Below are 23,985 nucleotides of genomic sequence, written 5' to 3'. Positions count from 1 at the left end.
TTAGTTCTAGTTGTTACACAGAAACACTACCATTAGATAAATTTATATTTAGAAAAATAAGTATGAATAATTTTAAATGACAGTCTAGAAATCTCCAATTCACATTTCTTGAAACTTGGTGGAAGCAAACACACAGCAGCACAGAGTCTGACTCATTGCACTTTAACCCTAACCTGCAGGTAGTACCTTGTTTAGTTTCTGTGTTCAGTGACCATTTGTTTTTTTTTGTTGTTTTTTTTTTTTTTTTTTACCATGCCTGCCAAAAGGCTTACCAATTAGGGTCAATCGCAGAGGTGGATTGGGAATGTGGTGCGTAACCAGGAAGAAAACTACCAAACATGCTAACATATTTTATAAAAATAAAAACAACATGAAATCGTCATTGCTAAATTTATATCAAACTGTAATCTCTCGATATTCCCTGATCTCTAAAAATTACATCAATAACAATTATTGAAATAAAAATAAAGTATGACCACATGATAGTCTATAAATTGATTGTTGTACCTGTGAGATAAGCATATATTTTTTAACATTTTCCAAATTACCTTATGTATTTTGATGTCTATTACCTGGGAGAAAATAGATTAAAACAAGACATAATTTGCCTGTATTCTTTCATATTATTTTACGTATATACCTGGAAAATCACACTGGAGGGATTCTAAATGGATATAAGTAAAGGAGACACTTTCACACTTCATCTAAAGGGAGATGATTCTTTCTTAAAACATGCAGGGGATTTATACTTGAACATTTTCCTTTGATCGCTATATCACTTTTTCTATTTAGAGTTAATTTGATTAAGTACACACCATGAGGGAATCCAAAAAAAATTAAGAGGAAAAAGGAGAGTTTTCCTTGGGCATACAGCCAGGAACACAGCAGCAGAAACTTTGTGTTAATTGATTGAACCACTAGTGATACACATAATTGACTCAAAATTAGAGTTGAGCTCTAAAGGCACTGAGTTTCTCAAGTAGGGAACAAGGACCCTGGATAGTCTTGTATATTTTTATCATTTATCCGTATAGAAAATTGTCCTTAAATTTCTAATGGAAAATGTTGCTCTTCTTTGAACAGAGAAACAAGGCACTGAGTGTCAAGGGAGTGTGTACACATACGTGAGTGTGTGTGTAGGTATTTTCATATATATTTTCTTAACTATCTGAGATTATTTTAATGATAGCATGAGATAAATATATTATCTTTGTGTTTTTATGTAAACCGGATATTTTAAAGAAATTAATATTGTGAAAATAACTCTAATTCTTCAAAAATTATTTTATATATTTGTGTAATTTATACATGTGTACGCACCCATGTACATGCATGTAGAGGCAAAGGTTGAAGTTGGTGTCTTCTTTAATCATTCTCTTCCTTATGTTTTGGATAGAATCTCTCACTGAAGCTAAAGTTTACCCTTTTGGCTACACTGACTGACCAGAAAGTCCCTGATATCTGCCTGTCTCTGCCCTTTCCCAGAATTGGGGTTATAGACATGTGCCACCATGTCTACGATGTGAAAACAATTCCTGTTCTGCTGTGGTATTTTTGCTGTTTGGATAGCTCAAGTGAATGAACTTGTTTATCACAAGTATTTGGTTTTACTTCAAGTATATTCTAGTTAATGATTTAGGTTTTCATATTATTCTCTATGATTTTCTATGTTTTACTGAACACTATTGATACAGAGAAAATATTGGAAAACATGAAAACCATCTAAATACTATCATACTTTATTAGTTACTTTTCTATAACTGTGATAAAACACCATGACCAAGGCAACTTATAAATGGAAGAAACAGTTCCAGAGGGAGATTCCATAATGGGGGTGGGGAGCTACCACTCGGTTTTAAATTTATATCACTGAATGTGACTTAAAAAGATAGGTAAGAGCTATGAGAGTTAAAGAAATTTGTCACCATGTGTTGATAGATGTTGAAGCCTTAACATCAGTTAAATTTAAGCTCTTTAGCTTAAATTGAAAGTATGGGAATAGGCAAAAAATGAACGGCATTTACTTTTGAGATAAGATGAGGCTTTGTAAAGCCATCTTGCTCCTTCTAGGAAAATCAAGATTCTTTCTCAAAATAAATCTGAGTCAGTATACTCTTGGGTCTGAGAGTATCAAAGACTTATTTACAATGTGTGAAAACACTTAAGAAGAACTCTGAAGGTTAAACACAAGGAAACCCACTGGGAAATGAACTAGGCTAGTTAAGGCTGTGTTACAGTAGAAGCAAAGCCTCTGCCACACAGCCCTCCTAAGGGATAATAAATCCAATCATTTGTTCAAGTGCTTCACAAAACAAAAAGGAAAGAAGATATTTTTCATCTTCTTATACTGATATGGTTGTGGATAGAGCATCAAAAGAACAGACAACACATGCTTACCCTGCACCTGAATAGGTCCCCGCCAGTCAATGACTACTGGGGGAACTTGGCAAATTTTCTTGGTGTGAAAGTTGCTGGTTAAATAATTTGATTGATCAAGTTAAGACTTCAGAAATCTACTTGATAAGGTTTGATCTGTAACTAGAAATATACTGTATTGTAGTCTTTTGTAACTTCAACTCAGGTGGCTTTCTCAGGGATACCCAGAAATGGGTTACTGAGAAATAGAACCCAGATCAGTATCTTAACAAAATGTGTTTTCTACTTTACTATCACATTGTCAGTAAGCCGCTTTTATAAAAGCACTATTATGAAGTAACTTCCATGAAACAGGTGCACTTCTAATCAATTAGCTGGACATATGGCATAAGATTGGTTTCAAAGAAGGCAAATGTTACAGTTTTTTGTTTTTAACTTGACTGTGAAAGATTGTGACAAGAAAAAATTAAAATATTTTTATTTTATAGCTAAAGATAGCCTTTTATTGATCAATCATCACATGTCACACACCATATTAAAGCATATTGTCTTTATAACAAGGACAAATGACAGACATTCTTCCCTCAGATTTCAGATATGAAATCCAAGACTCAGAGTAATGACCCAACCTGCCCAAACCGATAGGATGTACAAATCCAGGGGAAGTGTTCTTAATCACTATAACATATTTCCTTCACACCATGCTATAGGCATTTCCTCACCTGAGTTAAGCTGCTCCAATTCTATTTCATATGGAACCAACATTTCATGACCACTATTCCAGGCTATATACATAATTGTGTTATAGAAATAACATAAGTGTGATTAAAGATTGCCTGATTCATTCTAGTTTCTAAAGACTAATATTACAATTGACATTGAGTAGTATTTTAGAATGAAGCTGAATGACCATTATAATGATTAGACTGACATAATATCAATTTTGTATCATGGATTCATTCCAAGATAAAATAAATTCAATGTGACTGTGGTGTCTTAAATAATTCTAAATTAGGTTCAATTTCACTAAAATGCTTTGTCTTAAAATTTATTGTTTTATTGGCCATGGAGCTAATTGCTTTGTTTAAAAATCTAGCTTACTGCAGTATAACTGGTAGGGAAACTCTGAAATTAAAGTATGATTATTCTATATAGGATGCAAATAGAACAAAGGCTCTATAGGCTTTATGGTCTTTGAAACTGATAGCACAAGAGGTTGGTTTCATGGAACAATGATACATGGATTTCAGGTTTTAATTTTGTAGGTATAAAAAGCACCACTTCTGATAAGAACATCTGGCATGAGTGTCTCTGAAAACTAGTTCCACAGATTTCTAGTGCTCTTCAGAACATGGGAACTGATTGTGATTAATCAGGGGAAAGCCCTTCTCTAATAAGCCTCTGTCCAGTCCAATTGCTGAACATGACAGTCTGCAGAATTACATCGCCAAATGGTCTACTAGTGATGGAAGGTTAAAAGATTGGCTGAATTAAATAGCTCACCTTAGATGACATTAGAAATGGAGGTTTTTGATAGAAGATGAAGAAAAATCTGTGCATTAATGATTTTGTATATTATATATGTATTTTGAAAGAAAAACATCATAGCATTTTTTTTTCTTACACTGCCTACTTTCAAGTGTTATCACACGGTCTAAATGCTGCAATCACTCAGGTGACAGCTTGCCGTGTGCATCCATCCTTTCACTCCTGATTACAGATAACATTTGTAACATGAGGATGAGGGAGGGAAGTGAGAGCTGAACACAGAGAAGAGTCATCAGGAATCATAAGAGAGGAACAGCTCATTTTTGTGACTGCCACATCCCAGTCAAGTGCTTGCTGCAGATATTCATTGTTATTAGAATGCAGGATTCTAAGACAAGTGAGTCAACTCTCAGAGTGTCCTAGTTTCCCACTAATTAATAGCCAGAAACTTTTATGCAGATTTTATCAAGTCAACAGTGAAACCTTTTGAAAATAGATGGTGAAATTACCATGTGCCTCAGTCCTCACACAATCCAAAAGCTGTTCTGATTGCATGCAGATAGATCACTTGTCTCACCAAATAAGGCAGTGCTCCAGGAAAATGTACACTTATAATAGTTGGAAAAAACTTTCTTAAAATAAAGTCATTTTTGTGCCAGTCATCATTTCACAACATAAATTTGGTATATTTTGTTTTATATTTAAAGCAATATAGCATAACAGAATGGTTTAATCCATCACAATGAGTTTATGAATCATTGTGTTATTATCACTAAAAATGAAATAAAAAGTTTTGAAAATAGTCATATAAAAAATGAATAAAATTAAAATTACCTGTAATGATGTTATTCACACACTATAATCTGAGCTGCTGATCTTCTGGTGTTGCTGTGTCAGATATATTTAATCAGTATTATCTAGTCAAATATTTGACTTTTGTCCTGTATTTGTCAATAAATGATGCTGGGTTGAAAATAATTAATAAGCTCATTCATAACTCCTTGTTTATTTTATGAGAAGATATTCCTATAACAATATTAATTTTAATACAAACTTTAGATGTTACCTTGTTTATCTACAAATGCTCTTATCAAGTTTGATTTCTCTCTTTTTTTTTCTTTCTTTCTTTTATGTTTTTTAGAAGAAGCATTTCATTACAGCTTTAACGTACTCAATATCAATTTCCAGAGCAAAGATACATCTCTTTCAAATGTGGCTATAAAATTTTTAGGTTCACAATTGAATTAATACAGTTATACAATATTGAACTGAGTATAAACCCTGTAAGACATATAATTGAAAGAGTTTTTAACCTTTAGAAAAGATTTCTCACCTTGACTATCATTACGACTGACTTCAATAAACTCTAAACACAGATTACTGTCATCTTCAAGATCATCTCCAAAATAAATACTAAGAAAATATGTTATGCTTTAAATGCATATTTTTTTATTATTTAAAAAAACATAATACCTCAATTTTCTAGATGTTTCTGGATAGGTGAAAGTTTTTCATGTTTTGTTGGCTCTCCTCATCATTTACCTTGGAAAGAACCCACTCCAATATTAATAATGCTATTTCATTTCCTCTTCAATTTTTTTGATTTATTTATTTTTATTTTATGTGTATGAGGGCTATGCCTGCATGTACATAAGTGCACCTGTGTCGTGCAGTGCTTGGGGAAGACAGAAGAAGGCCTCAGATCTCCTGGAACTGGAGTTATGGATGGTTGTTAGCTGCCATGTCAGTGCTGGTATTTGAATCTGGGTCTTCAGCCAGAATAGCCAGTGCTCTTAACCACTGTGCCATCTCTCCAGTTCCCAATATTTTTGTTTTCTAGTAATGTCTTCATTAGTAAATTATTTGTACTAAATATTTTGTTAAAGGGTTTTCTAATATGGAAAATATATGTGTTATAACATCCAACTAAAATGAAATGCCAACGCACGATTGGGACTATTTTAGCATCCAATAAATAATTAAGTGATGGGCAAAACATTTACGTCAAATATTTATTTCAAAAGTATGTGAATAAGTGATAGAGAGACAGAGAGAAAAAAACAGCTTTTACGTACATGATATTTTCACATTGTAAATGTAGAAAGAATAATAGAAAAAATTACAATTTAGTGAAGAATAATGAAAATTATTTCAGGCCAGTAGAATCACATATGAGGAGCTAGAGAGATGGCTCAGTGCTTAAGAGCACTGGCTGCTCTTTCAGAGGACCTGCGTTCAGCTCCCATCACCCACATATGGCTTACAATCCTCCACATCATTTCCAGTGGATCCAATGCCCTCTTCTGGCCTCCATGGGCATTGCATGCATGTGATGCCCTTACACACATGCAGGCAAAGCATTCCTGCACATAAAATAACAATAAATAAATAAAATTTTTAAATATTAATCACATATGAATACTAAAATTAATAATGTTATGAAAAGAAATATAATATTTGATATGTTGAAGTACTTCCTCACAAGCTATTATTTATTAAAAAGGTAAATCTGGCAAATTTTCAAGGAATGATTCCAGCACACACTGCTTTAGCTAGCTATCTGAGTTGACATTACCAATCATTGGTGACGAACCTCTTCGATATTTTACCTCCCTGACATAATGCACTGAGAGCAAGGCATGATTTATACAATCCAGAGGGAAATGTATGACCATAATCTAATCATAAGAAAGCAGACAGCAAATTTGAATCAAAGGGTATTGTACAAAATATCTGGACAGTATACTTAAATTATACCAGTACTCTACAAAGAAAAATTACAGAAAAAAAAGCTAAGGAGACACAATTCAACAAAAGGTGAATGTCTTGACTGGAAACAAACCCAGGAAATAGGCATTGTTAGAATAATTGGCAACATTTTAGTAAAATATGTTTGTCAGTAGTGTGTTAATGCTAATTTTCTAGTTTTGATATTGTTTACATTCGTGTAAAGTTACCTTTGGTGAAGCTAACTGAAGGAGATGTTTAAGTGTATGTACTACTTTTTCAATATTTTGGTACCTTTATAAAAAATAATTGAAAAGTTATTTCTACAAATCAGAATTTTTAATTCTCTATTTTAATTTTTGCAATATCATTTCTTTCATATAGTTATGTGGCCAGAACTACACAGATTTTAATTTTGGTTTCAGTATTTCAAAATAATAATTAACATATAGCTTAATGTCAGTTTTGAAAAAGTATGCACATGGAATACTTTAATAAGTATTTGAAAGGAACACACAGTTTCAAGATGATATAATTTAAGGAAATCATATATTTAAAGAAAAATGCTTAATATTAAACATCAGCATATAATAGGAAATTATAATCTGTTGAATTTTAGTGTTTATTAGGATACATGGAAGCATAATATACCAATTTGTAAAAATGTATATAATTTTCCATCAAATTCCAGATACCTCAAGACTGCACATACCTAAGTAAATATTACTGATTTATATGAATTAGTTCTTTTCTGTTCCCTAATGAAAGGACTATATCATATATTTTACTTAGCCTGATTTCTGTATCTTTTAATTAAAAATAAGATTTTAATTTACAATAAAAATATTAGTACTTATATTTTTTCCAGTTGTTGGAGACATGTCATAAAGGAAAATTTCCAAGTGGGATTTCTTGACCTAAAGGTAAATAAACAAGTAGTTACATTAGATGGAGTCATTTGCCTTTGTATTAGTCAAATTTCTGCTCTGTGACAAAATACCTGGGAAAATCAACTCAGAGGTAGGAAGTATTTATTTTGACTGATGTTTTCAGAGGCTTCAGGACATGGTCAACTGATTATATTGCGTCCAAGCTGCAGTGAGACCACATATGATAGCAAGTAGAATGTACTAGTGAGAATCTGCCTGCCTTGTCATGACTGAGATGAGGGAGATAAAAAGAGGTAAGGACAAACTGTAGCCCTCATGGACATGCCTCCCATGATCTGCTTCCTCATGCACTATCTTCAAAATTTTTATCACTTACCCATGGTCAATCAAACTTTAAACTCACCAGTGAATTAACTGTTTTTGTGATCTGTTTACTTCTGAACTGTGGTTCACTGGTAACCAAGTCCTGAATACATGAGAATTTGGGAGACATTTAGGATTGATAGTGTACCTTCTTCCCTTGGCCTCCAAGGACTCATGGCCATTTCACAATGCAAAATGAATTAAGTTCATTGCCAAGAGCCTCTAAATCTTAGCATACTCGGCATTGTTGAAAAGTCTCAGTCCCGAGTGTCTTGTGGCAACTCTAGACTCAAGGCAACCCTAATTCATGATAGAGTCCTACATACCACCTGGAACCTCCTGAGCACAGTCTTCATTGTCCACATTCTTGCCAAAATTCTGGTGTTTTGGGCTTCCACCAGAGTTATCCATGAAGCCCTGCTAACAGTATTTTAAAGCTTTTTTGCTTGCTTTTTCAAAACTTTTAAAATTCCTCACAAATCAGTTCTGATGGCTTCTGAAGCACATGATTAGGAATAGTTACAGAATCAATTCCACTTCTAGACTCAGTCTTCTCTCATAATCAGGCTTGCATCACATTGACTAAGTACCTGAGAAAATCCATTTCGATCTCAGGAAGTATTCACTGTGCCTTGTGGTGTCAGAGGTTTCACTTTCAATCATCTAGAACCAGTGCTTCTGATCAGCAAATAAGGCATAACATCATGGTGGGAAATAGTGGAATAAAAGCTGCTAACCTCATGGTGGCCTCATAAGACTGGGGGAAGTGGCCTGGGACAAGTTTTAACTTTCTAAAAGCATGTACCCAAAGACCAACTCCCATAAATTAACTCCTATCTCATAAATTTTTACCTGCCCACAATAGTCCATGAAATTGTGAACCCATCAATTGATTAAGCTAGTGGTGAGGCAAAGACCCTCGTTTTGTAGTCTCTAAACTCTTTTGTACTGATAAATAAGCCTTCAAGTCAGTAATTTTTAAGGAATATCTCTTATTCAAACTACAGCAGCCTTTAATGGAGGCATAGTATCTCTTATCTACATTGTCTCGGACTGTTTTTATTGATGCAGCATTTTTAACACATCTGTCTCTGAGTACTTGAGGGAAAAGTAGATTAAAAATGGGAAAGTGCGTGAACTAAGATGTCTTAGTCTTTTTGTGTTGCCGTAACAAAAGTTCAAATGATATAATTTCAAAAAAAAATTGACGTGTATTTCCCACACAGTTCGGGGGAGCATGAAGCTACAGATCAAGATGTTACCATTTTGTATCATATGACTAACTTTTGCTGTATAGGAAGGTAGACGAGCAAGAGAGATAAGTGCTATACCAAATTTGTTTATCAGAGCTTTGTTCTCATTCATAAGGAGGAAACCTTATGACTTTTGAAAGGCTCCTTCTTAACACTTTCATAGAGGCAACCCTTGAATTTTAGAGGAAATATTCAAATCAAAACACATGACGTTATGGTCTGAATTGTGCCCTCCTCAAATTCATATGCTACATTTCTAAATCCTGGTATCTTAGAATATAACTAAATTTGGATAGAGTCTTCACAGTTAAGTTAAACAATTAAAGTAAAATTACTATATCACAGACAGTCCTAATCTAATATTCCATGTGTTTTTTAAGAGGAGGAAATTATGACAAATACATACATTTAAGAGGTAAGAGCACACAGTCTCATAAGCAGAAGACAGCTATCTGATAGCCAAACAGAGATATCATAAAAGGAAACGATTGTGCTGTTCCCTTCATCATGGATATCTAGCCTGTCACTCAGTTTGCACTTCACTGTCATATCAGCCCTAAAACTAACACAGAAACAAAAAATTGAAATTATGAAAAAGTTGATCTCTTATACACATATTATGTGATGATTTATCTTTATTTTTACTCTGATTGATTTGAAAGACATCTAGAAAATTACTGAGGCAAATCTTAGGTATGTCTGTGACAGCATTACCAGAAAAAACTGGCCTCTGAGTCAGTACCTGATATGGAAAGACCCACTCTGAATGTGGGCAGCACCATCCAACAGAATGTGGTCCCAGATGGAACAAAATAAAGTGGAGGAAGGTAGCTAGACAGGTTGTAAATCATGAATATCATCACCTACTGACAACCCAATCCAAATTATTCAACTTTTCAACCTGGAATCACACTAGTGATTCTTTTAAAAATTTAATATCTTGTATAATACATTCTCCCCCCTTACATTTAAATACCTTCATTTTATCCATTTCTCCCTTAGTAATACATGTCTCCTACTGTTCTTCTCTCTCAGGTTCCTGCTTTCCCTTTTCCTCCCTGGTTACTTTTCATTATCCTAATTCCTACAGTTATATCAAGATACATACTCACATATAAGGAACTTTGGGGACAAAGGGAAAAAAGGAGCTCAAGAGAGATGGGACCATAGTAGACTTGTATTATCAAGGGAAACGTGGGGGGAAATGGGGCTTTTTTAATGGGGAAGTCATGTTGCAAGGGTTAGACAGGGAGAGAGAAATCAGAGATAAATAATTCTTTGCTACTATAAAAAATCCAGAGGAAATCATATTAAGCCAACAACCTAAATGACAAATTTTACACACAACATCTCTAAATGAGTCCATGTGTATAGCTAATGGCTACATAACAAGAAACAGTGCCAGACAGGAGAAACCTTCCTTTGAGTTATTGGCCATGGTGGTTGAAGAGATTCCCAAAATTACTAAGTCTACTGCCACAGCCCTTGAGTGGGCTCCCAGAACTTGAAGGTAAGACCCTATTGCTGAAAACAGAACACACTTTGGACACAGCTTTGGAGCAATGGAACTAGAACTGACCTGGGAGCCACTTACCCTGAAGGCTAGCTATCATAGCTTTGGAAAGCACTATGCAAGGCGCTAAAGAGCACCAATCTATGGTCCAATACCAGCTTCGACACCGAGACACGAAATCACCACATCAAGGACTGGGACAACGTATGACATTGGTGCAGTAGTGGCACTTTTTCTTGGAGAAAATCAATAACTACCTAATTTGAATAAAATCCCACTCAGTGAGAGGAAACTCATGTGGGGTACTGTAAACATAACCAAATCACATGACTGGAAAAGTCATAGATCTTAGAGAAAATCCTCGAACTGTCACAGCCCTAGACTAATGTAATTTCTTACTATGTGCAAAATATATATCCTTATATTTACAGACAAATGCCCCAGTCACCACTAATCAAATAAGCTTATTGTGCACCAGACATATAATATTACAGAGTATCACAACTGGTCACACACAGATATTGTCTGTGAATTGCCCAAGTCTAAGTGACACATCTGCAATGTAATCTCTACACTTAAGGCTCAAGGAATATAAAACAAGGGGCAAAGAAGACAATAATGAATATCTCAATTTTCATTAATGAAGTTCCCTCTTGCAAAAGAGGGCCAGGAACACAAAAGGTCACAAATGGCCAAAGTGTAGACTGAGAGTTTGCAGAATGCTGGTCCTTGGACAGGACTCCTATATTAAACCACACCCACTCAGGGCTCAGGGACCATTGCAGAAGAGGGGGCAGAAAGATTTTAAGAGCCAAGGAAGAGGTTCATGACCACATGGAAAGACAGTCCTACGAGCTCCTGGGACCCTGCCCATATGAATCTACAGCAATGGTGTCAGCATACACAAGACCCATGCAAACTCAAACAGAAAAATTCCCAGCATAGAACTGGGGAAATGGGCAAATGATCCAAATCTTAGCTGAAGAAATATTGGCAACTGATGACTGCTGCGTGAGAAAGAACTGATCTTCCTAAAGGGAGAGACTGTAGATAAGGTGACTGGAATTCAATAGATGAACACTGAGGGATGTCTAGGGACACTAACTTGACACAATAGGCCTTAAGACAAATGACAGAATGTATGAATTCCAGTGGGGGACTATGGGAGGGGGCCAGTGGGGGAAAGGGGTATGAAGATGATTGATTGAGATGTTCTGTATGAATACACAAAAATTCAATGAAAAGAGTTTTAGAAAATTTTAAATCTTTATTTTTTAAAATAAGAATATTTGTATTATATACCATTATGGCATTTCAAAACTAAAGTGTGCTTTTGTGTCCCCCCCCACCTTTCTCTCCATTTCTCCTGTTATCCGTGTTGTGTCCCCTTCTCCCCACACTGCCATGGAACCTCCTGCCAGAATATTTTCCTCTTTCATGGCTCATGTGTCCTTCTGCTCATCACTGCCATCTTTCCTGATCACCTAATATTATCCTCTCCTCGCCTCCTTTCTAGAATTTTAGGTTTGTATATAGCATAGGTTAGACTCCACCTACGAGAAAGAACATGAAGGTTTTGCCATTCATCTTTCTTTACACCTTAATGTTACTGCACTGTATATATGCACCACATTGTATTTTTTAAGATTTTATTTTTAATTATATGTAAATATGTGTGTCTGTGCACATGAGTGTGAGTGCCTACATCTACATAGGCCCAGAAGAGGGCATTAGATCCCTTGGATCTGAATTCACAGGTGGCTGTAAGCCACTGATGTGGGCACTGGGAATTCAACATGGGTCTTCTGCAAGAGCAGCAAGTGCTCTTAATCACTGAGCCATCTCTCTAAATCCAATGTACCATATTTTCATTATGCATTCATCTGGTGACGGACATCTAGGCTGTTCTATTCCCTTGATGTCATGTATATAGCACTAATAAACATGGGTATGTAAGTGTGTGGAAGGATATGAAGTCCTTTGAATATATGCCCAGAAGTGGTAAATTCCCACAATTTTGCTGGAAGGAGTTTCTAAGCCTTCAACTTTGGTCCTTCTTATTCTGAGACTTCTCAGAAAAAAATCTAGTGATTTCTCTAGTGTGAAGATTGCCATTGACTGACTGTACAGCTCCAAACCAATCTAATACATTTCCTTAAATTAAATATTATAGACATAAATAATCATATATTAATTATATATACATAAGCACAGATTTTCTATGAATACATATGCATATATAAACTGTATTATAGAACAGTAGATAATACATTATAGAGCCCTTAATCAAAACTGTAGAACATACATTTTAGTTCAGGGCACAGAATATTTATTAAAATTGATGGTAGCCTATCACATAAAATAAATATCCATGCATTTCAAAATATCATAGTTTGCATGAATTGTTTCACTTTCCAAAATATCATTAGCTATTAGTTAAGTATTGAAAAAACCCTAAATGTTTTGAAATTATATGGTTATACATGCATGTATATGTATTTATATGCATATATGTGTAAAATATTTGGTCAAAGGCAAAATCATGAGGAATATTGCCAAATAAATGATAATAAACATATCACATATAAAATGTATTAGATTTAGGCTTTTTCTAATAGTAAATGAAAAATTATAGTCTTAAATGCGTATATTGGGAAAAGAGGCCTAACACATCATCATGAATCTGATGTTGGAGAGCAAATGGAGCCATTGTCAGAAATTGACTCTTGGAACAATCCTGATTCACAGTGGTTTCACTACATCTATGTAGTTACTTGGGGTACACACTCTTGGTATTTGCTAATACCCCGTGTTGAGTTCTTTAGTCTGTAAGGTATCTACAATGATAGAGAAAGCCAAGTGGAAGCTTCTGAGTCTGTCCCTCATACTTCCATGCAATTGAAAAGAGAATTGCCAACAGGATAAAAGGCAAAGAACAGGGATATTCTTATATTTAGAGGATTCAGATATGCTGATCTTCACCTGACTTTCAGCGCACCTCCAAGACACACAGATCCTGAAGAATAAGATTAAACAATTGGCAGCTGATCACTGTTGGGTGAGGGAGAATTAATCTTATTTAGGAAGTGTCACTAGACAGGCTGAACAGGCACAAGTGGATGAATTCACACTGAGGGACATCTGGGTACACAAACCTGACTCAATAGGCCTTAACACACATAACAGAATTCAATAAATCCTGTGGGTGGGCTATGGGGGGTGCACACGTGGAAGGGTCTAAATATGATTAAATGTATTGTATTAAATGAACAAAATCAATAAAAGTGTTCATTGAATAAAAAGAGGAGCAAACTTCTGAAAATTCAACAGAAACTAACAGTCCGTGAAGGTACTGAGATAGATGTGGCACCTGTGCAAAAGCATATCAGCTTTATTTCACATACTGAGTATTAAAGCCATTGATTGGAATATGTGCATTCATTTTCATTCATGAAAGGAAGGATAGAGACAATCTGAATATAAGAAGGGCACAAGTTTATATTTAAATGCTTCCTTCTATCAAAATAAATTGTGGAGAGACTTGAGACTTAGAAATTCATACAATATCATTTTGGACCACTCTATTTATAATGTCAAATGAAAGAAAGGTAGTAACTGCCAAGTACAAATAAGATGAGTGTTCTACAGAGTGGAAGAGAAACCCTGCAAACATCAGGGAGCACCCCCTCAAGGAAAATTTTTGAGAATCCAATCTTTAAGATAAGAGCATGTTAGGATGTTCTCTCAAAGTAAAAAATAATAGAAATACTTTGTTTCTTGAAACTCTAACCTTCAAAAACAAAAATACCTGCTTAGTTATTCTTTTGAGGTTCTTCAGGTATGAACTTTAAATTTCAGAAATCCATAATCAATTTACTAACGCTAATAAATATTGTCATTGCTGATTACAAATCAAGAAAGTGTTGTGAAACTGGTAAAACGTGGTCTCCAGAGTTCCTGTTTAGCCTACGTACTGTGGTAAATTCTACAGCATTAGAGGTATCTGTGTTACAGAGTACAGGGCAAGCCAGAGTATAAAAATCACAGCATCAACATTATACTATTTTAGAGCAAGAGCATGCCATCTGTAGCACAGAAGTAAGTACCATTTGAAAAATAGCTGTTAGACTGTTGGACTCTGATAGAGTTAGGGTCAGATAACCATGAGTTTCTACTGACTATGCAGCATGAGCTGCTAAAGAGGAGCTTAGTGACATCAGAACCACCGACTTCTGAGATCAACCTCAGGCTCACCCAAAGCAATTTATAGCTAAAAGGGAAATGAAGCAGGCTGAATCAGGAGAGATCTGGCCCTACGGAGGCATTAGTGTCGATACTGTCCAGTAAATGATGACAAATGACTCAAAGATCTTGCCTCTTCATAGATCTAGCATCTGCCACATGTTCAGACTTCTGCGTTCCTGAATCCAATATTCTTTTAGAACCCGAATCTGTCAGCCAAAAAATGTACCGTTGCCTGTGATCATGACCTAAACAGAGAATGTGAAAATAATCCATGATGTAATGCTGAGTGACAATTTCTCTCAATTTTTTCTATCAGTTTTACGGTTTTATTTATTACATTTAAATCCATGATAGGTTTGGAATAAAGTTTTGAATAAGGTGTGAGACGGTGCTCATTAATTTTGCTTGTGGATTGCTTCAGCACCATTTGATGAAAAGACTATATTAAAATGCTTTTGAATTTTTGTCAAAATGGTCGAGCATATTGTGTGAATTTATTTGTATGTTCTGTACTCTGTTCCAATTATCTACGAATCCATCAATGAATACCACAGTCTGGCTTACTGTAGCTATATATAACAATTCTGTAAATTGGTATACAGAGCTTTCTCATTATTTTTCTTCTTCATAGTTGTTTTAAATATTTAGTTTATTTTCCAGGATTTCCAAAAAATTAAAAAAATAATTTTGGTGATTTTTACACACACACACACACACACACACACACACACACACACACACACACACACACACATTTCTTGAGAGGGGAACTGGAGAGATGAATCCACTCCTGCAGAAGACCTAAGTCCTGTTTCATGCATCCACATCTGGCAGCTCACAACTTCTTTGTAATTCCACTTCCCAGAGATCAAACACATTCTTCTGACTTCCAAAGGAACCACCACACATGTGAGCAAACACAAGCACATATGCATAAATTTTGTTTAAGTCAATCCTAAAACAAAAACTTTGGGTAATCAACATTACTGATGCTTTAAGTCTTTCTGTCTTCTTTTGAAAGATGTGGAAGTGCATGCCCGAAATCCCTGCACCAGGGAATTGGAGGAAGGAACATTGTTAAATTTGAGGTCAACACTGCCTTCAGCTACAGAAATAGATTCTAGCAAAAGGAAAGAAAACTCAAATGTCCTTAATTATAATTTTGTCATTTCCAAAACCTGAGTGGTACTGAATATTCTGTATTCTCATGCCTGTTATTAAAAAACGTTTTGTTTACTTTTCTGTGGCTATGTATCTTTGCAAATGTGCTAAACTTGGATATTAGTCTTAAGAGTTTTCCTGGTTTTCTTTTACTTAGTTCATTATTTTGAGGTTTTCTAAGTAAATGATTTACTGTAATAAGAATAGCTTTATTTCTTCCTTTTGCTTTGAGAAAATTTTATGTCATATGTCATTTCATTTATTTATTTTTATCTCTATTTGTTTGTTTGCCTTATTACACTGACAAAAAGTGCCATCATGCTCTAAGAGTGATAAAATCATATATCCTTACCTTGATTTTTTTTTTCCTTAGAGGGAAGAGCAGTTAGTTTTTCCATTAAGTATTGTATAATGCTAGTAAGGTTTTCTTACAAAGATGCTTTTGAACTAGTAGAGGAAATTTCCTTTTATATCTAAGAATATTGAGGTGCTTCAAATTTTCTTAAAGGTTTTCAATATCAGTTAACCTAGTCATGTGATATTTCTTCTTTAGTCCAGTGTTAAACTATTTCATTTTCAAAAGGTGAATCAACATAGTATTCGAGGAGTAAAAATAGCTTGGTGATAGTATATTATTTTGTATATTCCTGAGTTATATTTGATAATATTTTACTAAGAGCTTCCATCTTTTTGAATGATTATGGTCTGTAGATGTGCTTTTAATGTTGTTACTCTCTCATTATTCACTTTCAGTGTTAGGAAAATTAACTTTACAAATTCAAAGCTATTCCTGCCCTTCCTGTTTTTTTTTTGTTTTTTTTTTATAATTTTTGCTTTTACTTATTTTTTTAATGATTTAACCTGGAACTAATTTATTCATTTTATTTACTTTTTCTAAATTTTTTAATTGTGCTTTTGTACATTTCATACAATAATTCCTCTTCAAATTTAGACCCCCTTCCCAATGCATGCCCTGATGTCCATCCCCCACTGTTCCTCATGTATTCTGCTTTACATGTTAAGTCCTATCCAGTAAGCATTTGTACCCAGATATCCTTCAGTGCAAATTCATCCACTGGGGTCTAGTCAGCCTATCTAGAGATGGTTGATATGGCCTACTCTCCCTCACAATGTACTGATCAGTCTTGAACAGTTCTCAGATTAGGGTTGACCTGCCATCCATTTCCCTTGCTCCACACTGGGCCCTAGTCTGACTGAATTGCTATGGGCCCTGTGCCTGATGCCACCACTGCCATAAGTTCCTATGTTCAAGCTGCCAGTTTCCCTGTTTGTGAACCAACCCTGGTCCTTGCAATCTTTCTTCCGCAATGACCCCTGAGCCATGGGTGGGAGAGGTTGGATATAGGAACCCTGTCCAGGGACACATACTTTGCAGTCTCTTATTCTTTAAAAGATGACCAGTTGTGGCCTTTTGTGTACATAACACTCGGTTGTATAAGGAGGTCACTGGTGAGAGTTGAGGGATGCACTAGTTTTCTCTCTACCTTCTGTTCTACTATGTTTCCTGAGTCTTAGGTGTTGAGGTTCCACTGTAGATATGTCACCTAGGGCTGGGCGTCTCTCAGACATATGTTCTCTGTATCTAACTGGTTGTGGGGTTCTGCAGTAGCCTCCATCTATTTCAAAAAAAAAAAGCTTCTCTGATGAGTGGTATACAGCATACTTGTCTGTAAATATAAGGATCCACATTTAGCATGGTAAGAAATTTAATTTGCCTACATATATGACAGATATAGGGTTTTCTCTAGGATCTATGACCTCTTCAATCATGTGTATTTGACTCTGTTTACAGTGCCGCCCATGAGTTTACTCCCATTAAGAGGACTTTAAGCCCAGTAGACAGCTGTTGATTACCCTCCCAGATAACAATGCCACTAGTGCACCAGTAGAGGTAGTTTGCTCTGATCTCCTTATGGCTATTAGGCTTTAGGACTGGATTGGACCATTGATTGATTTTTCTCCCTTACTGGCTTGCATAGTATCCTCCAGAACTATGGAAGCTAAACTTCAAGTAGAAAGCTTCCAGGACAGTTCCTGCTCCATTACTCCAAGTCCTGTGTCTGAAGTATGTCCTGTCTTCAGCAGGAGGGTCTTATCTTCTAATTCTGGGAGATAATCAAGAGCTCAGGCAGTAAGCTGCATTACTCTGGGAGTCTCTTAGACCACTCTAACAACTTGAGGGGAGGTCTCTCCTGTCTGGCATTGTGTTCCTGGCCATACAGCCCCCAGGAATACATATGAACTAATGTTCATGCATTGTATGGGCATTTCTCAGGGGGTTTTGGAGGTAGTACATTTCCCTCTGGCTTTCCTAGCTCCCAAGATCCATTCATCTCTACTCTCCCCCTCATCTGACCTCCCTCCTCCATTGCCAGTCCAAGCATTTCCATTATCTTCTTCTTCCCCCCAATAACACCTGACTCCCACCATTCCCCATCTCCTGAGTTCCTTTCCCATCATGAGCCTCTCTGCATTTCCCTCCCTCCTGGCCCCTAGCCATGCACTCCCACTTTCTCCACTTTTCCTGTTAACACATATTCCCTAGTATCACCTGCTTTCACATTCTTTCTTTTCCTTTATCTCCATGTATCCTTTCTATTTTCCTGGCTCCTGGTGTGACATCATAATGTATACTCACATATAAGGGATTGGTACTACAATCCACAAATGAGGGAGAACAAACACTGCTTGCTTTTTCTGCATTTGTGTTACTTCACTTAGTATAACAGTCTCTAGTTCATGGATTTACCTGCAAATTTCATAAATTCAGCTTTTCTTACTGCTGAGTAGAACTCCACTGTATAAATGTGCCACATAGCAATCTATAAATTCAGTTTAATGCCAATCAAAATATCCATGACCTTCTTCACAGAGCTAGAAAAAAATAATCATCCTAAAATTCATATGGGATCACAAAAGACCCCAGATAGTCAAAACAATCTTGGGCAAAAAGAACGATGATGGGGGATCACCATATAAGGTCTCAGATTATATTACAAAGCTATTGTCATAAAAACAGCATGGTCTTGGCACAAAAATAGACAGATAGAATAATGGAACAAAATAAAGACACAAACACGATTACATGCAGTTTCAGTTACTTTGTATTTGACAAGGATGCCAAGAACACAGAAAAACAGCATCTTCAACAAATGGTGATGGTAAAACTGAATTTTTCCCTGTAGAAGAATGAAACTAGACCCTTGTCTTTCACCCTGCATAAAAGTCAATGCCAAATGGATCAAATCTCTCAATATAAAATATGAAACTGTGAAACTGCAAGAAGAACGTAGGTGGTATCCTATAAGAAAAGAAAGGACTTTTCTAAATCAGACATCAGCTGCTCAGTCATTAAAGTCAACAATCAATAAGTGGGATCTGATTAAGCTACAAAGCTACTGTACAACAAAAGAAATAACTAAGGAAGTGAAGAAGAAAGCTACTGAGTGGGAGAAAATCTTTACCAGCTGCACATCCTACAGAGGATTAATACCCAGAAGATACAAAGAACTCAAAAACAAAGGAACAATGGAGGGGGGGGGAAGTAGTCCTTAATGGGGTGGCTGGTTGAAGGCATTAAAGATATATTGTCATCACTAAGGGAGACTAACATGATTAGCAGGGGCTGGAAGACTATAAAGGAAGGGTAGGCATTACTGAGAGAACTAGGTATGAGAAAAGCAATATATGATGTCCAGTTCACTGGACAAGATAAGACTGTGTTCACCAGAGATATAAAGTAAAGGTTAATTCAACTGGGATCTTGAGAATGGTATGGAGCTTTAATGGTTTTGCTAAGCCCTTTAATAGGACAGGATCTTTGTAAAGAGAGAGAGGCTTCAGCAGATCTAAGTGACTCTTACCAACATGTGAAATGTATCTGTAAAATAGCAGAACATCCTAGAAGAGATATAAAAAAGACAGAAGAAATGGTTCATTTGGGTTACTCGAAGACAAATGTGGCAAGACTTATGTCGAGTCCAAATCCCCAAAGAAAAAAAAATGATGGAAAACCAAATTCAGTACTAAGGAGTTTCTGAAAGCCTTTAAAAACAGAACAGCAGTTTCAGAAAAGCATTCAAAGGATAAAAGATGTCCCAAGGGTGGTTAAGAATCCACAAAGATTAAATAAGGTACATTTCTCTTCTGATAAAGGCTATACTAGGGGTGGAAGCAGTTTTTCCCACCAAGGCCTCCCCCAGCAACCAGGTGTGCTCAAAGGAGAGATGACAGATATGGCTACAGTCAGAGGCAGATCCAGGGCCTGCCTGACTCAGGGAACTAACAAGTGCAATGGGGACAGGAGAAACACCTTGCCTCCTTTGCCCAGGGCAGGGTCAGACAACTTGAGCCAGCACCTGTAAGTGTATCAAGGATAAAAGAATACAAAGGAAATCCATGTAAAATCCCCCAAGTGTGAAATTACTCCAAAGGGATAACTAAAGATGGTAAAGAACAAACCAAATTAATGCCTCACACCCATTCTATAGTACCTAACAAGGATATATGGAGAAAACAGTTAATATGAATGGATAAAACCTTTCCATGCTGTGTTAGACCTTGTCAATGATTGATTTAATATATGATGTTAACCTTCCTTAGAGTGTTTTACAGATGTGAAACCCATTTGAAAGATACCTGGAGAAGCAAAGTCTGGCTATAGCTGTTAAGAGTCTTGAGAGTTTTATGGTTGGATATGATAAAAACAGAGGCTCCCAAACTATACAACTGTTAGGAAAATCTACAGTACCATGGGTGGGTTGCCCCCCTATGAGCTGTTGGTCAGAGACAGATCCTAGAGGTTCTCAAATTCACCAAGGCTATTGCCACTATGTTGGTAAGGCCATGTTGCTAAAGACACTGCATGATCTGAGCATGGGAGGAGAAGAAGAGATGGACCTGAGACTAAGCCCCAAAAAAATCCATGCCACTGGATGGATGACATTCATAGTGCCTGAAGGCACTTTGCAGATGGCTGGGGAAGAAAAGATCCCCTATGATTCTACTCAACAATGGACCCTGTGTACTTCACACTATGGACATGCCAAGCAATGCCTGAAAGTGCAATAATGGTTTGACCAACATACATACGACTGACAAACTTCTAATTGGATAAGGCCCACTCCTAGGGGTGGAACACACATTTGATGTTGTAGACCAGGCCAAGCCCCTGTGTCAAGAAAGGCTAAAGGCCTTAGTGAGGAAGCCATTACAAGTATACTGTTTAGTGACTATAGTAACCTACTGGGATATCCTCTAGGTATTTGTATTTACATTCATGTTTGTTTTAATGTGTCTACTTCCTTCCATTTGTTTTTATGGTAGAAGAAACACCACTGATAGAGATCAATGGCCATGGCTTGAAGATGGACAATGGGGAGGCCCCAGAAGTCCTTATCTCACCATGATAAAAGAGAGCTCACCCTACATCTGTCACCCCCTCTGAGTTTCAGGGATCTTAGCAGAATATTGGAAGAAAGATTGTAAGAGTGGAGGAAAGGGATGGAGTGTGTCCCAGGCGGCCTGGTTCCTCCAAGGGGTGGGGCCAGCTGTGAGAATTGACTGCAGAGAGGTAGCCATGGAGGGAGGGGCTTCTGCCTGCCATCTTGGAACAGAAGCTGCCCTATGCAGATAAGATGGCCCTGGTGTCTCACCCATGTGGATTTGAGAAGGGGTATTGGCTGACCTGGGGCAAGACTGCGGGCCCATGATGCATGGGCAAATGCTAATGGAGACTATAGGTGGGCAAGGAAGTGATCTGGAACAGCAGGCTGAGCCATGCTGAGCTGGGTGCCAGGCGTCGGGTGTTCATTTCTTTCTAAGTTTCTCCCCTCTCCCCCAAAGACATAAACTATGAAAAATTCAGATCAAGATATGCTATGTAGTTTGTCTAATAGCACCAAGATCAAGAGACCCTGAACACAGTGAAGGTGTATCAAACAGAGTGTAAGAAGGAGAAAATTTAGTGGGTCAGAACTGAACAGAGATTTCTCAAAGGAAGAAATAAAAATGGCCAAGAAACACTTTCAAAAAGTTCTCATCATTCTTAGTAATAAGAGAAATGCAGATAAAAAAGCACTTCACGATTCCATCTTACCCCAGTCAGACTGGCTAATAGCAAGCGAAGAAGAAACACTAAATGCTGGAGAGGCTTTGGAGAAAGGGGAACGCTCATTCGCTGCTGGTGGGAACCAAGCTTGTGCAACATCTATGGAAAGTAGGGTGTAGACCTCTCAAAAACTAAAAGTGAACCTACCATATGATCAAGTTATACCTCTCCTTGGCATATACCCAAAAAACTCATCCTACTGTAGAGATACCTGTACATTCATCTTTGTTGCTTTCTTCACGATAGCTAAGAAATGGAAACAACCTAAATGCCCCTCAACTGATGAATGGATAATAAAAGTGATTTTACTTTTTGAGAATTTCATACAGTAGTACATTGTATTACATTATTTCCACCACTGGCTTCCTCCCAACTCTTTCCATAGCCCAGCCACCATCTCCCCTTGAATTCATAACCTCTTCTTCTATAATTATGATTATTGTATATATAAATACACACAGAGAGACACACACATGTGTGCGTTTGAGTGTGTGTCTTTGTGTATGTAACCTACTGAGTTCAATAGTGCTGCCCATATGGACAAGTGTTTACGCCTCACCACTTAGGCCTTGGAAACATCACTGGAGAAAACTCATCTTCCCTCCCACAGTAGCCATTGTCATCTTGCAGTTTTTCATGAAAGGACAGGGACTTGTGATACTTTCATCCATCTACATTGACATGTCAACTGGAGTGATATTTACAGGCCTTATACAGGCAACCATGTTGTTGAGAGTTCATGGAGGCAGCATTTCTGTAATAGCTGGAAGACACTATCACAGACGGATAGCAGCAGTCATCCTGGTCTTCTGCATCTTATAATCTTCTTCCCCATCTTCCACAATGTTTTCTGAGTCGTGGGCGTAGGGGTTGTACTGCAAATGTCTCATTTGGGGATGGGCATCCTATGGTCACTTATTCTCTGCATTTTGATCAGTGGTGGATCTCTGAAAAAGTCTCCATTCCTTGATAAAAGGAGCTTATTTGATGAAGGATGAGAGCTCTACTTATGGATGGGTATAAACAGAAGTTTTAGAATAGAGTAGGATCCCCTCTAGGGTTTGTGGCTTCTTTAGCCCTGAGTAGTTAGCTAGGTTTGTAGTACCAAGCATGAATTCCTCCTACTGAACAGCCTTATGTCTAATTAAACAGCTGTTAGTTACCCCCTCCCAATATGTTTTTGTAAACACTTTTTATTCCATCGGTATCATCAAAAATTTATTTTGGTATAAGGTCTCACTATCTAGTCCTGGCTGACCTGGAGCATGCTATATAGACCAAGTTAGCCTTGAATTTCCAGAGGTCAGTCTTTCTTCACCTCCCAATTCCTGGTATTAAATGTGTGAGCCACATGCCTGACTCGATTCAACAGATTGTTGTATAGATTTGCTTTATTATTTTTGTGTTCACAAAGTCTGTAAACTATCCCCTGTATAACTGCTGGTAATCAGGCTAGACGTGGTGGTGCATGCTTTTAATCTCAGCACGTGGGAGGCAGAGGCAGGTGGATCTCTGTGAGTTCAAGGCCAGACTAGTCTACATAGTGAGTTTCAGGAGAGCTAGGGCTATGGGAGACCTTGACAAAACAAAACATATATTTTTAAAAAATATTTTATTTGTTATTTTTATTTTATGTGTATGAGTGTATTGCCTCCAGGTATGTAAGTGCACCGTGTCATGCAGTGCCCACAGAGGCCAGAAGAGGTTGTCAAATCCCCTGGAACTGGAGTTATGGGTGCTTGTTAGCCTCCATGTAGGTGCTGGGAACACCTGTTCTCTGCAAGAACAGCCAATGCTCTGAACCTCTGAGCCATCTCTCCAGTCCATGTATTTGTATTT

The sequence above is a fragment of the Nannospalax galili genome, unplaced genomic scaffold (genome assembly GCF_000622305.1).
Source record: "Nannospalax galili isolate Female #2095 unplaced genomic scaffold, S.galili_v1.0 scaffold308, whole genome shotgun sequence".
NCBI classification, from domain to species: domain Eukaryota; kingdom Metazoa; phylum Chordata; class Mammalia; order Rodentia; family Spalacidae; genus Nannospalax; species Nannospalax galili.
This window is presented reverse-complemented; position numbering follows the sequence as displayed.